At 37.6% G+C, this 25,292-nt stretch overlaps 1 protein-coding gene and 1 long non-coding RNA gene across 3 annotated transcripts in view; both read left to right on the plus strand.

Annotated features, from left to right (window-relative positions):
• Window positions 1-4,976: 4,976 nt before the first annotated feature.
• LOC121065529 lies at window positions 4,977-8,831 on the plus strand. The gene is made up of 4 exons (XR_005817132.1): window positions 4,977-5,046; window positions 6,970-7,048; window positions 8,471-8,532; window positions 8,794-8,831. It is a non-coding gene; the product is annotated as an uncharacterized LOC121065529 (long non-coding RNA).
• Window positions 8,832-20,979: 12,148 nt separating this feature from the next.
• Window positions 20,980-25,292, plus strand: part of COL6A6 (collagen type VI alpha 6 chain) — a 51,941-nt gene continuing 47,628 nt past the window's right edge. Inside the window, exons 1-2 of one of the 2 annotated variants that reach the window (XM_040548400.1) lie at window positions 20,980-21,161; window positions 23,198-23,285. The gene's annotated coding sequence lies outside the window, so the exon portion shown is untranslated. The remainder of the gene's footprint in view (window positions 21,162-23,197; window positions 23,286-25,292) is intronic. The other variant, XM_040548399.1, reaches the window with a different exon arrangement.

The raw sequence follows: 25,292 nt of genomic DNA on the forward strand, positions 1-25,292 counted from the left end.
AGTTTCTGTCTAACATGATAATGTACAATAATAAGATTTTACTTCTTTCTTAAAGCACAGCTTACCACAAAACATTGTTTTCAGGAGATGTGAGAATATGCCCTGGAAATTTATTTGGAGGCTTTTGGAACACCTCTGCTATGCAGAAAGTCTGAGAGAGCTGGGGATATTCAGCCTAGAGAAGAGAAGGCTCTGGGAAGTCCTTATTGCAGCTTTTCAATACTTAAAGGGAGCTTATAAAAAAGATGGAGAGCAACTGTTTGCTCAGGCAGATAATGATAGGGCAACAGGGAACAGTTTTAGACTAAAAAAGAGCAGATTTAGATTATATATAAGAAAGAAATTCTTTACTGTGATGGTGGTGAGGCACTGGCACAGGCTGCCCAGAGAAGCTGTGGATGCCCCATCCCTGGAGGTGTTCAAGGCCAGGCTGGATGGGGCTTTGGGCAACCTGGTCTGGTGGGAGGTGTCCCTGCACACAGCAGGGAGATGGATCTGAGTGATCTTTAAGGTCCCTTCCAACCCAACCCATTCTTTGATTCTGAATAGACTTAATAAGAGGTGCAGCTAAAAGTTGGAATACTAAGTACCAAAATACTAAAATCTATTATTTTTCATCTCTGAATTTCATATGTATAGAGATACTGTTCTCATTCTATCTTCTTTTCTGCCTTATACTTTTTAAACTTTATAGACTGCAGTGATATAAAATGCAGTAGTATTCTATGTAAAAGATGACTTGCTTCTCGTCATCTGCCTGGTCCTCAGATTTGGAGGACCCTGACTGAGGGAACAGTGATTTTCTGTCTGTGGTCACTGGAATTGTAAGGGACCTGTTGTATAGGTTGAACGTTCGTAAGTCCATGGGGCCCCATGGGGTTCACCCCAGAGTACTGAGGGAGTTAGCGGATGTTACAGTTTGCTAGCTACAGCTAACTAGTTCCCTATCAACAATTTACCGAAGGCCTCAGGAGTCTGGGGAGGTTTCTGCCAGCTGGAGGTTAGCCCGTAGAATCATAGAATGACTTGGGTTGGAAGGGACCTTAAAGATCATCAAGTTCCAACCCCCTGCCATGTTACATCCATTTACAGAAAAGACACGAGAAAAGGCCCCGGAAGCTACAGACCTGTTAGTTTAACTTCAGTCCCTGGAAAAGTTCTGGAGAACACTATCCCGAGGATTACTGAAAGGCAGTTAAAGAACAAATAAAACCTTTAAGAGGGCATATACTATTGCAATTATTAGTATGTTAGGAAGCACTTCTGTTGATTGGGCTTTGAATGTATGAAGCTACTTAGTAAAAGGAGTCAATTACATTGCACCACTAGATGTCCATCTACTGTTAGATAGAACTAGCACTAGAAGTTTTTGCATGGTGAAAAAGGCAGAAGTTTATTTTGGCTCTGGTTTAGTTACAGATGTGTCTTAAGTTGCTTTGGTTCATTTTGAAATTATAAAATTACATTACTGTCATTCTGTAGATAATTTTTGTTTAAATAGAGCTGTTTCACCAGAGATTGAATTCCTCCGAAATTTCTTTAGATTACTTTCTTAGAAAAAGTACTATGATTCACTGAAAGTAAAGAATCCCTCTTTATACAGTTAAAATGCTGTCTCTCAGCTTTCTTAGAGGTTGTAATTTTTGGCATCTGTTTGGAAGTAAACAGTCATGGTGATAGGAACTGTGATCCCAACTATGAAATAAAGGAAGAAAAGTGAAAAGTGTATTTTGTTAGAAAGATTATTCTTCACCTTAGTAAGCACACTTCCTTTTGGAATTGCATCTGCAGATCCTTCCTTCTGACTGTGTTGACTGGGAAAATGAAATTAACGAAAGGAAGTTTTATTAAATAAAGCTTTATATGAAATTAATGTTAGAGTGGAAGGTACTGATGACTTCCACTGAATGAACTATTGCATTAAGAGGTCTGCACATACTATTTATGCTTATATAGATATATATAATCAATCGTGCATCAGGCTGATAAAATTCGTATGGAAAATGAGAGAAGCTTCTGCTGCAGTAGTCAGTTGGGCTGGGTTAGTTGCTAATTGATCTTATGCATGTAAGGCATGACTCAAGATAAGATACCCATTGGAGGGGAGCCATGGTACAAGTAGTTCAGATTCCCATGCTGGGGTTACCTTGTGCTATTGGTAACAGGTGTACCCCAAAGTGAAGTTTGTCGATTAAACTACATCCGCAGCTGCAGAAGGAAGTTAGGCAACAGGGTCTGCCTAACCTGATGTTGCTGAGTCACGCAGGGATAGCCCCTGTTGAAGACCCAGTTGGAACATGTTGTTTATCAAGGGGACAAAAGTTAGAACCACTGACACCTCCAGTGATTTGTACCCTCCTGCAGCTGCTGGTCCTGTGAACATTTGGATATTAAGTGTTGATTTCTCATATTGTAATGGTGTTCATTTGTTTTCACCACATGGTGTGACCTTGAGAAGTATCTGCTGCTCTGTGCCAATTTACCTTGCAAATGCTTTCACCCTGCAATACTAAGTAGTAAGTGTGAGGTCAGTGAGAAGAAAACTAGTTTGTGCATACCGTATTCAGGAATGTCATGTGCTTGGGGCAGCTGCTGATATAGTTTACACTGGATCTTGCCAAACAGTGATTTTATTTGCATGTCTTAATTGACAGAGAGTCCTTCAGATGCATGACAGGGCTTTGACCCCTTTTTGTTTGATTCTTCTGAAACGTGTCTAATTAGATGGTAGGTTCATCAGAGTTGATCTCAGTTTATCAATTCCAAGTCATTTGGAGACGCTTGGCAAGGATGGTCTTTTCTGTAGAGCAACATCTGAGGCTGAAATACATAGCTCTAGGTTGGAGCTAAGCATGCAGTATGATGTACTCAAACGTCTGGAGCAGATGGTTTTAGAGCTTCTGCTTCCTGTAAACTCTATGGCACAAAGAAATTCAATCAAACATCCATTTCTGAACTGCATCTGTAACTGTCTTTAGAAACACTTACGTGTAAGGTGAGATTACTGTTTAGTGCTTCCTAACCTTGCAGCTGAATCTGGGCAGGTGGAATTCAACGGCCTGTCCTGTAGACACCCAGTGGCAAGACTGGTATTATGTCCCTTTAGGAAGAGACCCAGTCTCACTTTGCGTTTGAGCTTTGATCAGTGTCTTTGATTTGATAGCATCTTTAATGCTTCCAGTAGATTACAGACATATCGAAACGGGTTAAAATTCAACTGATGTTTAAGCATGGAAATACCCAGCTGTATGGAAGGCTTGGAGAAAATTCACAGCATTTGCATTTAATGAGAAGGTTACCTCAGTGAACTGTGGGGAAACTGATATTCCTGAGAAATGCCTGGGATCACAGCAGCGGTCTCTAGATTGCACTTAAGCTGGTTTGACATTTGAACCGGGTAGTTTATCCTCCTGTCACTACTGATGTTGAAGTTGATCCATAAACTTTGCCTTGGAAACTGCCTCTTTTTTGTGCTTGATATACTTACTCTCGTTAGCAGAAAAATCTTTGTTTAATTAGAAGGGTGCTTCTTCAATAAAGCACGTTCTTGCAGGATTTTATCAAATATCTGTATTTTTATTAGTGTATTTTGGGGCTAGCAAGATTTTTGGATTGTCAAAGTTATTTTTCTTTCACAAATGAACTTCATTACTATACTAATGACATTGGACTTTAATAATTATGGAGGAACCTTTTTAGTAAAAGTGTTTTCATGTCCTTATGCCATAAGATCTAGGTGGGAAGAACAAATGTATGTGAGGGAATGAGGAAAAGGGGAAAAACAAACAAATCTGCTCAGAATACCTGTAATGGGAGGACACTAGGATACTGAAGAACTCCTTCAAGACTATTTTTCTTGATCATGGTAAATGTCACTCTAGTGAGAAAGTTTGTCCTCATCAATTGATGCAGAAAACAAATTTCATAGTATTCCGAGTAAAGATTTAGCCTGCATCTTAAACTTCCCCAGTCTTTCTTGTTATGTACAAATATGTTTGTGTTCAGTCGAGCCATTTTTACCTATAGATTATTTTTAAATATCAGAAAATGATGTGATTTTTTTAAATTATTATTATTTTGGAGGAGGCCAGATGCAGTATTGTTGTCATATAGACAGACAGACAGCAGACAGACCTCACAATGCCACTAAATAAATAAATAAATAAATAATGCCACTTGCACTGTGTAAGAATGTGTCAGAAAAGGTAAAGACGCTCCAGTGTTTGTGACACAAATATGTATGCATTGATAGACTTGATTCAGTTTTTGCACATACTAAGCTTATAATTAATCCTGGTGACATTTTCAAGCTTAAATTTGGTCACATGCATAAATGTTTACACAGCTGGAACAGAAGAAATGGTGTACACTATGTTTGAGTCCCCTTAATCTAACCATAATTCTTCAGCTATTATTAAAACAAGCATGGAAAAACTAAAAACAAACAACCCTTAGTTCTTCAAATGAAAAGTTAGCTATTTTTTCCTCTCTGTAAGTAACCAGAATCTCCCTTTAGTCCTATGGGACCACTGTGCAGTGTTTAACTGTGTGATAAAATAACACCAAGTAGAATCTAGTATGGAGCTCTAGCTCCCTCGTCATTATAGGATATCTACTACAAACTTCCAAAAATGAGTTCACACTGATTCTTGAAGTATAGATATTTAGGCTCTTTAATGTGAAATGGATGAATACAATCCAAAGGAGTCAAGAACAGAAAAACGTTAGGTGGAAATGTCACTTCCAACCTGGCTATCATCACCCTACATTTCCACCTGGAGGTGGCTTTACAAATGACAGTCTCGTTCTTACAGCTTTTTGTTGTTGTTGTTGTATATTGAATGCTTTAAAGTTTGAAACAAATAGGGTACTTGTTTGGTTTTCAGTAGGATAAGTATCCATCAGAAGACAGTGAACAAAAGGATGTTCTGAAAATGTCCTTCTAAACTAAGACAATTTCTATAATTTATTTTTTAGGTACTGCAGGCAAGGAAGGCAGTACTGACTGTGTTCTGGAAGTCAGAAGTGGAACCTCCAGCAGTACTGGTAGCCAAATATTTCTTCACCTGTTTTTCTTCCTAGAGACATACAAAGGAGCAGTTTAGAGCTGGAAGCAGAGCAGTCTGGAAATTGTAACTGTTCAGGACAAAATCCCTGGTGTTCATTACAGGAAATTGTCTTTCTGCTCCGTTTAATAAGTGACTTGTGTACATCCTTTTATTAAGTTCATCCTACTGTTAGAGAGAGCTTAACTTCAGGATCTATGTAGCAATCTTCTTTCCTTGTGTTCTGTATGATGATAAATTGTCAGATCCTTGGCTGAGCAGAAACTTTTCAAATTATTTTTCCTTGTCCCTGAAAGTCAGTGTGGGATAAATGCTGCTACAAGAGCTCTTGTCCTTAAACCAGTCATTAAGTATGAACACTGGCTTAAAAATCAGAGTTGTTCTTTAATAGGCATAATCTTTTGCTTCTCTGAGGCAGTAAATTAAACAATGTTGCAACAGGCTTGCACTTCATCTGTAGAGCTTGATTGCTTGCTTTTGTTTTCATGTCACTTCACTTTTGACATTTGGATAACTAGCCATAGAAGCCTGGATGGCAACAGTTGATACGACCAATGTCTCTCTAAGCTGCTATCCTGTCTGACAATGCACAAATGCAGCTGTATAAAGAGCACAGAACAAAGCAGAAATGTGGTAATACTTCCAGATTTTTCCCATTCTCCAACAGCTCAAGGACTGGGGTCTCCTAAAGCTAAAAGGTGGCATTTTTATATTTAATGACCTCTGATATACTTTACTTTCAATTTTACTGCTCACACTATCTGCTGATTTGAACTCTTAGCAATCACAAAATCATGGTGTGAAATGTTCTATAACTTAAGACATGCACATTTTAATACATGCACATTTTGCTTACTCTGAATCTGCCAGCATCTTCATTTAGTTGACATCCTATCCTTTTATTAATGAGACATTGTCTCCAAATTGCTCACAGCTTTATAAATATCTGCCATATCTTTCCTCAGTTATTTTTCACTTGGAACTCTTTCCATAGCTGTGATTATCCCTTTTGCCTTGCTCTGTGCTTGACTGAATCTGCTGAATTATCCTGGTCTCTGAAATGACTGCTACTTTACTGCACTGGGGACATGTGGTTTTATTCTCATGGGAGGGAAGAATATTAAAAACAACAACAAAAAAAAACATGGGATTGACAGGTCTGAGCTGTCAAGTTCTCCTGTGATTAGAGGCAGTTATGCAAACATTGCTGCTTCTGTTTCTCTTGTATGACACACTGTGATAAAATTCTTTAAGATAGGTCAAAAATCTCCGAAACCAACAATATGACACAAGAACAGACATAAAGAGCAGGCAAAATAAATTTTTAAGTGAAGGTGATATGCGTTAAGAAACGTTAAAGAAAAAAAAAGAAAAAAAGGATGTGCATTTCTGAAAGTTATATTAACTTGATCTAATTTCATCTTCATGTGGCAATCAAGTGCAAAGAACTGCAGTTTATGTAAGGGAGCTCAGTAAACTATCTATTCTTAGGAACATTGCAGAGGTCACTTTTCCAGATATTCTATTTTCCTTCCTTATGTGCTAAGACCAGTGATTACCAAACGAGGAAAAAATATTTCTATAGAAGACAGGGGGTTTCTCTGAGGATTGTCTTTATGTCCTCTAGTTAAAATCCCTATCATACTCACTAAATACCAAAAATTGCCATTGCGAAATTTGGCTTCAGTAATTAACTTCACTAAAAGCCAAGTGTTTAGAGATAAAACAATGTATAGTCTTACAGTTTAGATTTTTTCCCCTCATTAAGGCTTTAGAGGTTTTACTTATTACATTTCCTGCTTTGGCATACTCACTTTTCAATATTTGTAGTTGGACACAAAATTAGTCAAATGAGCTAATAAACTGTGTTTCCAATGTGTTGCTTTTTTTTTTTTTTCTACAGAGTGCACATGTGAAAGATGCACAGTGAGGATTTGCTACAGTGAAATGTAACGACTCAGAGGTGGCATGGTAGTACACAGGTACGAGTAGTTAAGTTTTCACCCAGAGCCTGAGTTTGATCACCCAAATAATCACACTGGAATTGTATTGGGCTCAAAACCCAATCTCAACAACAACAAAATAACATGCCTATTGTTTTTCTCCCTGGTTTCTTTCTATCCATGAGGTGCCTTAATGTTTGCGGCAACGTAAGCAAGAAAGAAACCAGACTCCCAAGAGACCTAGTTAGAAGCTTTGTTGTTCATCACAGGAAATCAATTATACGGTAGTTTTCCTCTGACCTATAAAAGGATATTGTGGTTTGAGTTAATTAAAGAATAAAATCTGATCTTTCATTTAATTGTGGGAGAATATAAGGATGCAGTGATTTCTTAGACTGGAATGGTTTTAGTCCTAGATCTCAGTTTTGACTGAGCATTTAGACAAGTTGTTTTGAGAGAACGTTAACTTTATTAATATAGAATATTAGTTCACTTCTTGCTGGCTTTTGCAAAGCAGATATAAAGCTTCCTGTAGTGATGTTCATGTGATGGTTTCAATCCTCTGGCCTTGCTCCTTAAAAGAAACTAGACAAGGTTTCATGAATTTAATTTCATTTTCCCCACAGATTCTTTCCTGTTATTTAAAACTAGCTTTCTTGACGTGTGATGAGTCTGTGTGCACAAACAGCCTTATCTGCCTTATAACAGAAAATTTGTATTGTACTAACTTCATTTGGGAGGATAAATGAGTTGGGTGTAATTAACTAAAGAGGTTAGATCACATCAATACCAGCTACCAGGTGTTCTACATCCCTATATGTTCCCCTGTTTTCTCCCTGCTTTTTGACATGTGTTCACTGCTGGTAGTACCATGGAGACGTGAGATGTCACTGCAGGTTTTAAAACTGAGACAGTGATATTTTAGAAAACTGACAATTTCTTACAAATGTGTTTTTCTGAAAAATTTTCACATTCCTTTGCTGACTTATCAAATACCATTTTCCTAAGGAGTGAGAATTTCTTGTCTGTGTAGGATTAAGGCATAAACTGTGTGTTGTCATGCCGTGACTTGGCAGTGCTGTGTTAATGGTTGGACTTGATGGTCTCAGATGTCTTTTCCAACCTAAGTGTTTCTGTGATTCTGGCACAGGAACATGGTGTTCTAGAAACTTCTTTGGATATGCTGCAGATAGATACTGCTGGAATGATCCTTTGCCAAGTGCAAACATTCAGCGGTGTCAGTCCCATACACTGAGCAGTGAGCCCCTTCCACCCTACCCCAGTATGGAAGGGATTAGCAAAACACTACAGTATTTTGATACCTGAATTCAGTTGTTCAGTGAAAGGCACAGTAAATAGTTGTTGTCCAGCAGTAAGAATTTAACCTGCTACTTGCAATGATAGGTATGATGTATGTTTGTAAGGAGAAGGATAGTAGGTGAGTCTTTATTTATCTTTTAGGACAATGGACTGTAAACAAGGATGCATCAAGCTCATGAAACTAAACGTCCTTACCCTTTCAGGTGAGAAGCTTGCCTTACAGCAAACCTGTCAAATTTATTTTAGAAAACTTTGTAGCTTGCTGCAGTGTTGCCAGTTCAAATCTTCTTTGGGGATTTTACTCTTTTGTAGGAAACTGGCATTTAGTGAATGGCATACAGGTTTGCTTCCCTACCACTGACAGACCAGTATCTACTTTAAAGGGGAGAAGAGGGACAGAGAGGGGTGGGGAGTTTTTCAGTTATCATTTAGTTTACCATCGATTTCATTTCTTCCATAAATAGGGTTTATGAAATGACATGAAACTATACTGGGAGCTGAGGCACACAGAGTTTCTTAGGTGAGCTTAATGATGCAAGTATGACTAATAAATGGATGTTCTGGGAGATAACCTGAACATGAATTAAAATGAGCTGTCTAAAACAAAACACTTTTGGCAGTCTTTACATCCACTTGCAAAATACATGGTACTTATGTGCATAAGCAAAAGCTGCTATCACGGGCAAATGTAGTAGTTAACAGAATTTTTACTGTAAGCCTGTTCACATCTGTGCTTTTTGTCAGATAATCAGACAATTTCTGTTGAACTTCAAATTTATGTGATTTATTGCTTCCAGCTGTTGTGTTGATGCGTTTTCATCCTGCACATTGATTAAAAAAGAAAGTGTTTATGCGTTTAAAGGCAACAAAGTTTTTCACACAGATCTTGAACAGATCTTGTTGGATAACTGCAGAGTCCCTAAGTCTAATATTTAATTTCTTAGCAGTACTGTACCTCGTTTGTTGAGACCTGTTTTTCATTGTAAAACACCTGCAGAATGCACAAAAAATTGCTTAAGTGTACTTCTTTGTGTATGTGTACAAGTGTTTGTGCAGCTACCTTGAAAGCAGTTTTCATCTAAGAGCTGCTCAGACTAGTGGGGAAAAAAACCCACAGTATGGTGTCAGTAGAGTACAAAAATACTAGACTTGCAGAAGTGTACCTGTGTGAATGTGCAGCCATGAGGAGGATGTTTCAGTCCGAGACATTGTCTATTTGCTATCATTTAGTCCTCTTTTGCTGCATTCTTAAAATTTTCAGGTAGATCATCTAGTTTTTCTCATGACCAGCCCTCAGGATTATAAATTTAGTGGCATTTTTTTTCCAAATTTAACTTGTCACTGATTACAGCACTGATGGATTAATTATGCAGAGTGTAAAAGTAGAGTTATGAAGAAGGACAACCTATAATTTGGGGTCTGGAATCAATGTCATGATAGGATTTTTTCCAATTAGGAAAAAAAAAAGAAGACTTGATATTGCTTATATCATTCAGACTGTCATGCTTCTGCCAGCAGACTAGAAGAAGTGGTTTGATTGTGTTTGTTGTTGTTTTTTAAAAGTAAGCCACCTATGTTTTATCAAAGAAACTGAACTATCGTCCCAGTACTTGGCATGCTGTAGTCCACACTGTGTAGAGAGAGCTCTTTGATGGGGAAAGAGAGACTCAACAGGAACCTCAACTATGTGATCTTTCTTTCAGTATTAGCATTGGTTGTAGTGGAATTGCCATCTCATCCACATCATGGCTGCATCTAGCCCTGTTTCTTACACCTTTTTCAGAAACTGCATTTAGGAAGGATGGATTTCTCTATTAAATATTTCTTCCACTGGAACTGAACTAAAAGATCTCTCTAGTACCTTGTGAGCAGTAGAGTCTGTTGTACAGTACTTACTCATTGTCAGCAGCCAGGTAGTCCAAAATATGTTGGCTTTTCTTTTTCTTTCCAAGGAAAGATTACTGCAAAAGTTGAAATAAAAGCCCCATCTGAAGGCCAGATCCTCATCTACTGTAAACTGTGGCATTGAATTCAGTGGAGCTTTGCCGATTCATATCCCCAGGGATATGTTGGATCGGAAATAAATTGTGGAGAAAAAGAAAAAAATTGCTAATGATCTTCCCTGACAGCTGATAGCTATAAAAGGAAAGAGAACAAAATGTGTGGGGGTTTTGAGACTGATACAGAAGATGTTTCCTGGAAAAAAAAGATGACACAGCTGTAGGTTAAAGCAAGTTAAAAATAAAATGAAAAACAGAAGAGAGAAAGTCAGGGGTTTTCCATCCTTCTTCTATACATTGTATAAATGCTGTATTCAGACAGCATGCTTTGATTCTTGGCACAATTTCAAAATTAGAGTATTAGAGCTTGTTTATGAAGTTTCAATAGCTTTGTATTTCACTGTGGAAAGAATTACATCCTTCAAAACATTTAGTGATTGAAAACAGGCTTTTTGTTAGATTCCAGAACCCTCACCACAGGCTGCTTGAGATGTGGATTTGTTCAGGGAGTAGAAAATATGACAGGCTATCATATGGTAGGGCCACTGCTTTCTGAAGAGCTGCAGTGTGTAATTAACCTTGTTATCAAACTGTTGTAACATTTTACAGTATTTTTTTAAGAGACGTGTTCTCCCTTATTTGTATGGCGATGTGTAGAATGTGTCACATAAGTAAAGCTTTGATAGTTCGTGTCGCAGAAGATTTTACTTTAGAGAGATACTTTTGCTATAATTGTGATTTAAAAAAAGCTTCCCTTTCCTCACAGGTCCCCATAGTTCCTCTCTTCTTTGTCTCATTATCATGTGTCAATAGGCACAGGTACATCTTGCAGCTCAGTGATGAACTGGCTTAAGGAAGTGATAAAACCGAGAAACACCTGCACAAGAAAAAAAAGGTGATTTTTGACTGCAAGACTACTTCCATAGTACAGCTCACCACTCCCACCCTTTCAAGTTGAACATGGTGGGCCTAAGGTCAGGCAGTCCTGTAGAGCATTGTCATAGCTTGCTTACCTTGCTCTTTTTAGCTAGTTGAGAAAAGAACATCACTGGAGTTGGAGAGACCGTGAGTTTTGAAATGATACTTACCTGAACTTAAGATTTCAGAGATATTCTTGTAACAATTTGTAATCCTTTGGAATGTCAATACTGGTACAAGAGAAGTGAAAGCTGAAGATGTCCCTTACCTTGCTGATCTTCACAGGTACCAGAGAAAAACTGAACATGAATTGCACTGAAAAAACAATATGGATAGGCTTGATTGTTTTAGTGTTGCATGTTAGACATCTGCACTCTATTTTGACTACAATTTAGCTTAGGAGTAAATAGCGCGAGTATTTGCATAGTTGTTATAATAAACATACCACTGCATCATAGCGGAGTAGGAGATGCATTACATTCACTAAAATCCCCTAAATGGATTTATAGGGCAGTGTTAGACTATGCTCAGTGTTTACAGTAGGAAATGCAGATTTGAGACTGAGGGTTCACTCCCAACTCTTTCTATTTATGATTACAGTTTCCAAAATTGAGCCTAATCCTGGGTACCAGCAGATAAGGACATGGTGATGTGAGGCTCAGGACAATGCATGAAACATCTTTGTATTCTTTTGGTCCTGATGATCAGGCATATGACTGATCTTGAGTTAGTGGCATCTTAAATGCTCAGAAAAATTGTCAATAGCTTAGCTGCCACAGTTCGTTTGTTTCTTAGTTGTGTGTTGTTCTTGGAACTGTAAAAAGCAGAGGAGTTCCAGAGAACATATCCAGGAAGGATATCTCTTAGCTTTTATGAAAGCTGTAAACTTGCTAAATTTTTAGATGTAATGATAGGGGGCCGTCCGGGAGTATGAAGGAGAAGAGTGCAGTGAGGTTGGACTGTTCTTTGCTAAGTCATACCTATTATAATGGACGTGCATAAAGTTACAGACACCGTGCCTGCTGCCATTCTGCTGGTCAATCTGTTTACGTTTTTCCAAGTATTTTTTTTAAAAAACAAATGGACCTTGAATTCCTTCATAAAACACTCAAAACACTTTGTATCCTGGGACTAGAGTAATTAGTAGGGAGTAGGAATCCAGGACTTCTTTCCTTTTAAATGTTCCATTTTATGAGCACATTGTAAAAAGGTGATAAGGGAAAATATAAACCCCAAAGGAAACAATGTAAGTGTTGTTCTTTTCCATCCCCAATCCATTATCTAAAGAATCAGAAAGAGAAGTCCTATTTACTATATATACCTGATGAGCACAAGTTTGGGGTATTGTGCAACTAAGTGATAAGATGCATAGGAAGAATGTTATTTTTGATACTATACAAGGTGAAGCAATTTTTTTTTTCAAATTATATGTATTTTTCCTCTCTAAGATCTAGGCTTTTGCTCTCTCTCCTTTGGTTATTCTCAGGGAATTTTGTCTTAAGTCAGTATCTTTGAACTGGGCAAGTGAACTTTCAGCATTTTCCTTCCAATTTAAATCTGACTTGTTGGGAAGAGTCCTGTGACTGTGCTGTGGTGGATGGTTATAATCTCTTCAGGAGGGATATGTAGGGCAGGCAAGGGTGAGGGTGGTGATGTATGTGATGGAGGGGTTGCATTGTATGGAGCTTTCAGTTGGCAACAAAACTAAGAGCCTCTGGGTAGGGATTAAGGGACACAAATAAAGCAGATGTTGTGGGAGACTTCTATAGGCCACCCTGCCAGGATAATGACACCAATGGATTATTTTATAAAGAATTAAGGATATCTCTGTCAGCTGTCCTGTCTTTATGGGTGACTCGAGCTTCCAGGTGTTAACTGGGAATACCATACAGGTGATACAAATAGGTCCAGGGAATTCCTAAAGTACGTTGAAGATGACTTCTTGGTACAGGTACTAAGGGAACTGATTAGTTATGGTGCCCCTATAGATATGTTGTATGTGAGCAGAGAGGGTCTTACGAGTTAAGTGGTGATTGGTGGCTGTCTTTTTTACCATGTAGTAGTTGAGTTTGTTTGGTGATGGGAGAAAAACTGCCAGCAAAACTTTGACCTTAGCTATGGAGACAGCAGACTTCAGGCTGCTCAGAGAACTAGTTAGTAAGGTCCCCTGGGAAACTGCTTACCTTTTAAGAGTGCAGGAGTAGGCAATTCCAAAGTCAGGTGGGGCAGAAACTCGGCTTGGCTGAACAGGGATCTCCTAAAGCTTAGGTGGAAAAGGAAAGTGTCTGGATGCTGGAAGCAAGGTCAAGTGACATGGAAGGGCTACAGAGATGCCATTCACCATTGTAGGAGAAAAATTTGTGTGTGGTCCCCAGGCAAATGATCACAGCACCAGGCTTGACAGAGTTCAACAAACATTTGGACAGCACTTTCAGATGTATGGTTTAATTTTCAGATGGTCCTGTATGGAGGCAGGATCTAGACTTGATGATCTTTGTGAGGTCCTTTCAACTTTGGATATTCCATGATTCTATGATTCTGAGACATCTCGAACATTTCCACAGCGTGTACAAGCATTTTTCTTACCCAGAACAACTCCAGGTAGATTTGGCTACATGATTGCTTCTGTCTTTTGTTGAAGGGATATTCACTACCTGTTGAGACCAAGTTGTCCTGGGATCCACTTTCATGCTCAGCTTTCAGAGAATCCCATTATCTCAACGTTCAGTGCTTGGAAGTAATTAGCATGCTTTGAAAAGGGGCTGGATTGCAGCCAGTGTGTCACTGTGTTGGGGCAATACAGAGAGTGACTTCACATGGTGTTTCTTTTTCAAGCTTTCCTGGCACAAGGAGTAATAGAGGTATTTCTTTAGAAGGCCTTTTGCAACTGAACTGAACCTACAGCCTTCCAAAGCAAAATTAAAATGTAGAAACATAATGTACTGATTAGAATTTTTACATGGACAATAAACAAAGGCATATGGTAAACTTAATTTGAAACTTTGGCTGGGAAATCTTAATAAAACTTGGGAGGAAAAACAATGTTGTTAAATTTGTTGTTTTATTTTGTGTGATCCTAAGGCAACGGTTTGTTCTGTTTGTGGTGTTGTAGAGGCCAAATTTCCATGATTGACTCCATGTGCGTATGCAGTATGAATTACATATGCAGAGTTTAACTGTACATTATCTCAATATATTTTTTGTACAGAAGTTTCAGTGTACATGAAGAACTTACTTTGAAGATTAACACAAAAAATGTAGAAAATGAGGTTATGTGCACAATTCTTGTTTCATTTATTGCAACAAATGAAACGGGGCTCTAAAGAGAGTTCAGCATCTTAGGTGCTACTTTAGAGACTCCAATGATATTCTTGTACATGCCAAGGCATTCCTGTATAATAATGACAAATTATATATGACATATGACTTTGCAGGTAGTCATCAATTGTGTGTTCTAGGTGTTTCTTGTTTATTCTTCTCTGCATGCCTGATTTTGTACCCTGGAGTCTGATTGTAACTGAGGTCAGTAAGAGCTGTGCTTTGAGTTCTAGGTATTCTGAAATGTCACACCTGAAATTGGGCGCACCATAATACCAGGTATTTTTGTCTTTAACGACTTGGTTCTTTGTCTCCCATCAATAAAATGAAGCAAAAAGCACCATCATTTCACAAGTGATGTGGCAAGACAAAGTGATGGTTACAAATTTCTGTTGTAAAGCACTGCTGCAGTAAAGCTTCCGGAAGTGTAAATAATGTAGTATTCTGGGCAGAATTTAATTATTATTCAGTGAAAAAGGCCTAAAATTACTCATTGAACAATGGAGACAATTTTTTAAGCAACTGCTCAGGAATCAGGCTTTGCTTCTTGTAAGTATGCAATGAGATGTGTTTCTTGAGTTGTTCTCCTGCCTCTACCTACCTAACCAGCCTAATTTATCTTTCTTCACCTGGATATAGTTTCTTTTTTTATTGTTTTGTATTCTAAACTCTTTTTTCTTGTTCTGTGCCTACTGAGATCCCTGTGTTCTGGGTTGTCCCTGCAGCTACCAGATTTACCTGTCTCCCCACCACCACTCTGATTATCTCAACCTCCTTATCCAGCTGGTCCAAATTCCCCTTCTCACCTCATTCTTCTAGTCCTAGCTCAATTTTTCTTCACTATTAGCTCCTAAATGCAGTTTCTTCTGGTTTTCATTCTTCTCCCATTTTGTCTGTGTCATTCTCTTTGCCCAGTCAATTCCAGTTCTCACTCTGCAAGTTAAAACCCTGTCAGTATATCCTCCCTGCCACCACAGCTCTCCAGTCCTCAGTTGGGTGTCCCACTGGCTTCAGCAGATTTTGTTCCTTGTTTGTGTCTTTCTCCCTTGTTCACTTAGCCCTAATCTACTTTTTCACTATATTCATAAATTCTTGCTATCCACTCCATCCGCTGTATCCTGGAGACTTACACTTTTCTCATGCAGTGCACAAGCAGATTTTTTCATGTCCCAGTCTGTTCCCTTTTTTTTTTTTTTCCCTTTTCCTCCAATACAGCTCATCTTGGCTTGTGTTTAGTCTAGTCTGACTTCTTTTTCATCCACAGGAATGATTAATCCACTTAACTCCTTCTAGAGTTGCATGTGAAACTGGACACAGACACGATCACCTTTAGGTACTTTCTATATTGTCATTAAATGCTGATTAAAAATATTGGACTAAAACAATGTTCTCAGTTTATTAGTTTCATTAATAACACTAATGATTTGGCTGCAAGAAGACATGCAGAGAAAACACCATTATCACTGGTTTTTGACTATTGAATACTGTAGGATACAGTTCCCTTCTTACCTTGATTCCCTGCAATACAAATACACACACATTTATAGTTGATATATCATAATCATCGAATAATATTTATTCCAGTCAAGTTGGCCTCTTTGGAGGTAGGAGACACTAATGTGTGATCTAGCTGCAGTTCTTTTGATTGTGTTAGCATAGTATATTGTTCTTCTGCCAGCCTTCCTTTAACAAAAAAGAATATTGCTTCCTATGAATAATCATAGTGGAATCTACGACATCCTTATAGCAGATATGACCTCATATACATAGTATTGTTTTAAAGAGAGACTCTTGGAAACATTGCACGGGGAAACTTCAAAACTGGCATTGATGGAAATGATCCACAAATTTAAATTCATGCTGGACAATTCTGCATAAGCTATGTAAGCTTTCTTTAGTTAAATAAGTGCTCTGAAGAGAAAACACTTGCCTCTTCACGAGTTCTTCAGTAACAAATACCTATTTTTATCTCCATAAATCAACTGAAGCAGCCTCCTTTGATCATTTTCATCATTCCATTTAAGCACACATACACCTCTGCTTGAACTTGTGAAAAACTCAAAGCTGTTTTTGAACATTAAGATATATCAAGATTTTGGAATAGGCTTTCATCTGTTCTCACATGAATGGACTTCTGTAGCCATGGTCCTTTTCTAACCTAGGAGTAAATACTCTCTACCTCAAAGTAGGAGTATGAAGAGTTCCTAGAACAAAGATAAGTACACTGATAGCAGCTCTGTTGTTCCTGACTGAAGGTGAAAATTTAGTAATTGCCCTTTATTACAAATTAGTGATTCCAGAGGATGCTTACCTCTGCTTTATTCACAGAATGATGCTTTAAAAGCATTATAGACATGAAGATTAGATTAAAAAAAAAAAAAAGACTCTAAAATGATATTACCTAAGAGAAGGGCCGTGAAAAAGTATGCTTTGAATTGTGCATATTTGCAACTTTTAAAATTGGATAATGTCACAAATCTCAAACATAGCACACTTTCTCTATCATTCTTTGGAAAAAAGAAACAGCATGTTTCACAGCTATTAGTTATATCTTTAGAACAAATCTCTAGGAATTTAATCTCTAGGGTACTTGTGGATACTGCTTTTGTAAGGCACTGCTGCAGAACTTTTCCATTCCTATAAAGGGAAGAAGAAAATACACTTTAATGTAATATTGCATATTCACACCAACGCCAAAGTGTTATAATGTTGGAAATACGGAACTGGGCCTTTTTGCAGTTGAAATGGGGCTGGCATAAAGAAAGCTTTTATTCCTTGAGAAGAGTTCCGGACTTTTCTGTTATTTCAAGACTGAAACTCTAGCTGGTGTCAGTGGGCATAAGATGAGGCAGTCTTTGGTTAGTAGTTCAGGTGGGTACTGTAAAGTACTTGCAAGAAATGATTTGGCATCAGTCCTTCAATATTGTATTTTATCTTCCAACTAGGAAAATTCCTGTACAGGATTATGTGTAATAACCTTGGAAATCTATGCAAAAAGTATAACATGGGCTGGCTAGTGCTGGTATACATTTTAATTTATGCAATATATATTTTAAGGCTAAGCCATGCGGAAGAATCCTTCTTGAATGGGACAAGAACAGCAATATCTAGATGTGTGGCTCGGTGGTAACAAAACTCTAAAGTAGTTGTGCAATTGCCTTTCCAAAGGATTTGACCTTAGAGCAGGCTGTACCTGAATTACAGTGCAGGGAAGACTGTTCAGAGTTCTGGAATGTAGTTTATAACCTGCAACTAAGGAGAATTATCAGATACACTGTTTAGGTAGTTCCAGGCAAAGAAGTGCTGTGTTATACGGAAGTCTAAATATTTTGGTGAAAATGTTTAGTACAGAGTCATTAGATTCTAAACAAAACAGCAGGGAGATGCTATGTTTTGCATGTCAAGTAATCAGGCACTTTTATACTACAACAGATTAGAACAACACATTAATCGCCATGGCAGGCTATTGGATCTCTTGCCTGAATCACGTTCCTTATGTAAGGTTCAGTGATTAGAGTAATTTTGAGTTATTGTATTCAAACCCTATAGTGTTATACTATATTGTTTCTGTATTTACAGTTGGAAACAAATTTTAAAACTCCTGTGGACTTTAAAAGGGGGCAGGAGGACGTTCCAAGCAGCACAAACTGTGGTGTGCTTCTTTGCTTTAAGCCATCCTCTGTGGCTCCTACTATCAGCAACTTCCTGACTTTGAGTTACTCTACTTTCCCTAATTGTTTACAAGGCATTTGGAGTCAGGTCCTATGCTACAGTCAATCTGCCAAGCATGTATCAGTGGAACAAACTTTAACAGAGCACATCTTTTCTCTTAAAGTCTGTGGCAGGGTCTGCTCTTTCTTCTGGTTTCTAACTTAATCACCTAGCAGCTATGAGGCTGTGTGAAGTCATGCAGGTAGAAGTGGAGTGCACTTTGGGCCAAGGATTTTCACTTTTAGGTAAAAGAGCTGTTCTTCCTCATTCAGATAACTTTGGAAGCACATGAGCTTTCTCGGTTTCCGTGACTCACCTTACTAACCTTTTTCTAAAAAAGGGCGACCTAGGATTGTGTTCTCTTTGTTATATTACTCTTAGAGATGTGCTTGCACAATGTCAGGGATATCTAGTACTGAGATAATGTCAGTTAGACTAGATTGGAGAAAGCATGGCAGAACTATATGCTGTCAGAATGCTTTCTTCCATTTAAATAAAAATGCTTCAATTAATTAGGTTATTTTTTCTTCATTTTTAAAATTTTTTAAAGAGAATGAGAACATTGATATGTTTTTTGAGAACACTGGTATGTATTTTAATCTCTTTGAAATATTTTTGTTTGTTTGTTTGAGGTTATTTCAGCATTTAAAAGCTTGGTTTTGCAGTATTACTAAAAAAAAAGAAAAAAAAAGTGGACACTGCTTTTGTAATATCCTCGGGCTAAAATCTCTGCTTTGTTGCTATCAGAAAGACGTTTCATTTGTCAAGACATGATGAGTTTTGAACTAATTACGGATGATGTGGTTGCTTTGGTGGTTTGCACTAAGGAAAAATAGGACAAGAAAAGGTGCTGTTGCTTTCTCAGTTTTCCAAGAGTTGTTACTATGAGAAAACCACTGCAAAGTTTCAGAGGAGATATTAAAATGAACAGCATCCTACTTTGTTTCCTATTGCAGGGTATGTATTTTTTGCATCTCAGTGAAAGTTTTACTTAAATTTTATTTACTTTAAAATCAGTGCCTAGAACTGGCGAGAAAGAGATGTGCTTCACATCTTTAGCTACAAAACAACAGTTTTTCCTCCTATCAAAAGTGGTAGATTCTGGTAAAAAATGACATGATTTCCATAATTAGAAATGAAATGACTTTTTTTTTTTTTTTAAAGCCATGTGATATATACGTAGGTTTTACATCTATGTCTTTTGCAAGGTCACAGTTTCCTTGCTTAAAGCTTTTTTAAAATAAGAATCTGCATCTTGCTATTGTAGGGTCCTACTTCAAAGGTACGTATGTTAGTAGGTCATGTACTGGTGCCTCAAAGACTTCTGTAGCATTCATTGTGAACTGAGCTAGTGTTCTAGCATTCTGAACTGAAATCAAGTGTTGCCCTTGATTTTGAACTCCCCACTTTGTGGTAGTTTGATGTGAGGTGACTTATGTTATTGCTATTCCAAAGCAAGACTTTTTATAGAATTATTTTTTTCCAGCTGAGACTGGGTTTGAGTATTTAGTCCTGTGTATAAGATGCTTTCCCACTCTGTATTCCTTGGAGCAAGAGAGTCACATCTGCTAGGTCTCCTAAGCACTTTTGGCTTTGAGAAGCTGCTTTTATGAATGAAAGGTTTGTGCTTAGATCGCTTAATATCCTTTACTAAATGAGTCAGTGAAGCACGTGCAGGTAAAGAGTTGATATTTTTAGTCCTTTTGCTGTTCACCTTTGTCTACCTTCCAGTCAAAGGAACTGGCAAGGATATTACAAGTTATTTGTATCATCCGCAGAGTTTAGCTGGCATATTTTACAAGACCTGACAAATGGTTTTAGTTTCCTGCTTTAATGCTTTTTTATCGGTCACCTTTGTATTCTTTTCCATATGCAAACTTGATTCTTGGTGTTGCCATGCTACTATGTGTCATATCCAAAGTAGATTTAAAGCCAGGGCTGATAGGAAGGAGAGAAGAAAAATGATAACAAATGCATGTCCTGCTCCGTAAGGACTTCCTGATTTGTGAAAAGTACTCCTCATGCTAAGGAGCTCTTGTGACCTCCTTTACTCTCTTAATAAAGCCCGCAGTAGGAGACAAATCTACCTTGCTGTGAAATACATATAAATATATATATAGATGTTATTGATTACAACCATAAATTAGCACCCTATGTGTGTGTACATGGGAGGTGTTCAATTCTTATAGCCGCACCTTTTCCAGTTGTGGCTTCTAAGCCCTTCTGAATTAAAGCACCCTTTGGAACATCTGGAACTTTTTGCTGATCACACTGACCTCCAAAGTCAGGTAAGTCGCCCTGGGACTCCATGCTTGAATCAGTGTCTGGCCATGGGACTGTAGCTGGAATCATTAGAAAACCCAGCTTTCTTGTGAAAAATCTGGAATAGGTGAAGCTGCATCTTTCCTGAGACATTTCAATGCTAACAAAAAGATAATGTACTCATAGGAGAAAAAAAAAATGTGTAGAGAGGACATAACTGATAAAAAGATTTCTTTGTTTTCCAAATGTCAGCTCACTGTAAATATTTTGCATAACTCCTACAACCACATTTGTCTTTCTTCTGGTATTACTGTGTCTCAGTGGTTAAAGTTCAGTATGTGGACATATGAGGAGAGTAGTCAGGTGCGGGGGCAGGACGAATTTCTCTTGGTTTTGCTGTTTGGTGAAACTGGGAACTCATACAGATGGAATCTAGGCTTTAAATTCTCTTCAGTGAGAGAAAAGGGTTAGGAAGAAAGGAATAACCAAGGGGCGTGTGAGGCAAAGCTGTCTGTCTGCTCTACTCCAGGACTCTTTTTTTTCTTTTTTTTTTTCCAAAAGACTTCAGAAGAAATGAAACCAGAATGAAAATCTGGAGAAATCTAACAGGGGTGCTTCGGTAGGTAAGAAAAAGCTACATGATCATATTCCTTTGCACTGACAGAGATGGGATTTGAAATTGTCGCAAGGAAGATTGTGTTCTTTCTCTTAATATATGCAAATAGAAGAGGGAAAATACCCCTACATCAGGGTGTGCAGGAAGATCCTACATGCAGCATGGTTATTATAAATCATAGGTGAAAAACAGATGTTGCCTCAAAATATCTATGATAATGCACTTCAGATGTATATTTACATCTAACTGTGCATTTCTCCCTGGCAGCAATAATCTAGAGAATGGCTTTAAGTGCATAAAACACTGAAGCAACTGAAGATTAAACTGGGACAGTAGCTGATTACTTGCAATTATATTTTTTCTTTTTTTAATCCTCGTGAAGAATTTAAAGAATTTAGAAGTACTGTTGATCTGTTTCTTCCTTTGAAATTTATTGTATCTGTATGGGTGAATCTCTGAGAACAAACAAGAAGGAAAAATGCTGACATTAAAATATGCTGTAAAATATGCAACTTTTATACTGGTTTCTCAGGGCTTTTAATAATTGTCACCCTGCCTTTTCATAAAATAGCACTAAAGTGGTAATTGCTGTCTTAACATCTTACATAGATTATACCTATATGTATTTATATAATTAACTACTGATGTATGTGTTTTGGTAGCCAAAGATATACAGTGTTATGTTCAAATAAGTTTTCATCTTAACGTTTTGCTAGCTTAATATGTAGAATTGGTAATGCTCAGTGACACTGCATGTCTCTGAGTAATTTAAGGTTTGATCTGTAGTATCTGAGCTGTATGACTTGAGGTTTCCATTCCATTACTTTTGTTTTTGTTTAGCAAATATTGAAGAATGCACATAGGAGGCAAAAAGTACTTCTGTTTATGCAGCATGTAGCCTATGACTGGAAGTTCATGTAGTTTTATGAAGATAAAGCCAAATAAATGGTACAAGTAGGGAAATTAGTCTGCACGTGTTTTAAAATTGCAGTGTAACTGTGTATTTAAAGAATTTGCCTGTAGTGGACTTATCTCAATATGGGCTACTGAAGGGAAAAATAAAGAGCAAGTGGGTAACAGCTTCCCTTCTGCTCTCACTGTTTAGTGAAAGTAGAAGTTTTTCAGGCACAGGGTATCTGACCGTAAGAGCAGGGAAGATTGTGAGTCATAAAGTTGGAAGAAGCTGGAAGATTTCAACAGAGACTAAAGCTGTTAGGAAGTGTAGAAATAGTTGCATAGCTCAATAGCCACTGATTATTGTGTATCTTACTGTGTAACAGCAAGGGCTAGACTTTGGTACAAAATTTGAATGGTTACATTACTGTGGAAAGTCTAGCCCCTTGCTAACACAGCAACTCTATTTTGCATATGTGACGGCAGGCAGTCATATGCACCCGAAATGCAGTGATATTAGTGCCCTTGAGTTTTTCACAAACTCAGTGTTTTGCTCTAAAAATTTCCACCACTGTAGTTACAGGAAAGTAAAACTTTGGAATTACTGGCAGTGTTTATTTTTCTGCCCTTGAATAGGTGTTTTCTAGCTGTGTTGAGAGAGGTGTGTACATTTTATTAAAAATCATATAGTTCTAGATGCTTACTGCTTTGGTGCATTTACTTTGCTATAAAAGGAGATATACACAATACGCTAATGAGTACTGATTCTTTTTATTTTGGAAGTCATTAAAATATTTAACTGTCTCCATTTAAGCTTTTTGCTAATTAACATGTAAAAAAGGCCAATGTAATGATGCAGAGTAGTGAACATAGATAACCAGTAATAAAATCTGTCAAAGTGATCAGGGAGAACTCAAGAGGGTCTGTAACTATCAGGGATATATACAGAAAATTTAAGTAAAATTTAAATATGAAGATGGCTTTTTGATCACAAAACATTTTTATTTGGTATGGTTTTGTATATGACATATCACAGTTTTTCCTTTTCGTAGAAGTGCTTATTAATGAAAACTGCAATATGCAGAGACATTGAAGAAGTTTTCCACAAAGTGCAAAATCCAGTTTTGCTTTCCCCTTGTCCTTTTTAAGGACCGTATAGTACCTGGAACACCTGCTGGTGCATAGGGACCCCAGTTTCATCTGGAATCTCTGCGTAGTACTACAGTACTAGTAAGAGGTAAAGTGTCCCTATGTGATAGCTGTCCTGAAATACAGCAGATGTGGCTTTTTGCTCCTCCAAGACATTCCAAAGAACCCTCCAAGAACTAGAATGTGGCTTAATGTCATGATACCTGGAAACGATGTTCTGTCCTTGCCTAAGGGTAGAATACAAACTCAAGCAGATTATTTTTATTCATTGCTTTTTGTTATTTACAAGACCTACAATAATACTGCATGCCATTAATTTAGGAACTTGGAACTTAATCTCATGCTATGATGTAAGACCAGCTGCGGTTTTTCCACTGAATTGTGTTTGCAGATCCAAGATATAATTTAAAAGCCAGTGTAATGAAGTGTTAACAGCAGAATTTGGTCATTAACATTCTTTTCACAAATACTTGACTTGCTTTTCCAGTAGAACATAACTGATGTTGAGAATACGATAAACAATCAAATTGGCTCAGTAATATAAAACTGCAGCTGGTTTCAAAAGAAATTAGAAGAACTTGTGGAAAGTGTGTTCTTCACCCAAACGTAACCTAAAAACCTTTGAAACAGTCCATGGAGAAGGGAGAATATCCCTGCATTGCTTAACTTTCTTTTTATACTCTTTCCTTAATCTAGTAGCTGTTGTCAAAGATAAGGGATTCGGCAAGATGGATCTTTATTCTGGTATTACTTTTTTGGACGCTAGTGGCAAGCAGATGTTCATCAAACAAAAGTGACAGAAATAAAGAGAAGTAATATGCACGTAAATGTACATATCCTGCCCCCAGCACATACTCTGAAGATATTGAGAAATTTAATGTGTGGATTGAGCTGTTATGCTGTAGCCATATCTTGAATATCCTCTCCCTCTTTATAGATTCAGTTCCTCATCATTTCACTACAGGAATTTACCCATGACTGAGAGGGGTTGCTTCTGAGAAAGATGCTTTTGGATTCCAATGAGTGTGCCTAGGAATCCCTCCAGCTGCTGGGAGGATGATCTGGCTTGTTTTTTGCCTGCTGTCTGATTGCTTTTGTGTCTTCTCATACATTTTCCTCTCTATTACTAAAAAGTCTAGGCAGTATCCAATCCAGCATAGATGTTAGGCCTTAAAACAATGTCAGAGAGACAGATGCTGGGGAAGTTTGTGTTCAAGTCAGCTCTGAAATTAGATTATAGATGAATTGCTCTCATCAGAGTTCCAGAAGTCCTGATTTTTATTTTTTTTTTAAGGAAAAAAAAAAAAAAAAGAAATCCAGGATCCAGGGTCTACTGAAGTTATACTCTGTGTCAAACCTGAGCCTCAAATATAAGTAGCTCAAGCTATCTCTTTGTTCTGAGTGTCTGCCAGGATGGGCCAACGGGTTCAAACAATAGCCTGAGACAAAGCAGAGTTTGGATCATTCTATACTTCTGGTAGTTCAGCAGTGATTGGTATAAAACTTTGTTGTACACAGATGGTAGAACATAAAGTAGCCATGCATTTTTCAAATATGCCTCTAGTGCAAGCTGTATATTAAGTATGAGATTCTTAGGGTAACCCCAATGGAATGCCTTTTTCAGTCAATTCAGTCATATAATGGAATGTCTTTTTCAAACACGCTTGAACATAATATCTGAGTTATGTCAGTTGACAGATAGGATGTAAGGCCTCTTCCCAGAAGGAAAATCTGGAGATTAAGGTGGGTATTCCCATGAACATGTCAGCTAAGTAACATTTAAAAAATACAAGCAAGTGCTAGGTATTATTAAGAAAGACAGGAAATGAAACAGAGACCACCATTATGCCCTGGCTTATTTTATTTTATTCTTTAAACTATTTAGTGTACATGTGTTTTACAATTGAAAGCTTTTCAAAACTGTGTTCTTCATTGTTTAGTATGCTTAAGCTTAATGTGGCTTAATTTTGTACTTTCTTGCTGAGATTTTTCATTCCCATTTCCATTAGCATTGAGTTTTGGCTTTATTATATGCCAAGTGTCTTCGTTACCGGCCAACTGGCATATTTAATATGTAAATGAACGCTTGTTCCTA

Source organism: Cygnus olor, chromosome 2 (assembly GCF_009769625.2).
Source record: "Cygnus olor isolate bCygOlo1 chromosome 2, bCygOlo1.pri.v2, whole genome shotgun sequence".
Classification (NCBI taxonomy): Eukaryota; Metazoa; Chordata; class Aves; order Anseriformes; family Anatidae; genus Cygnus; species Cygnus olor.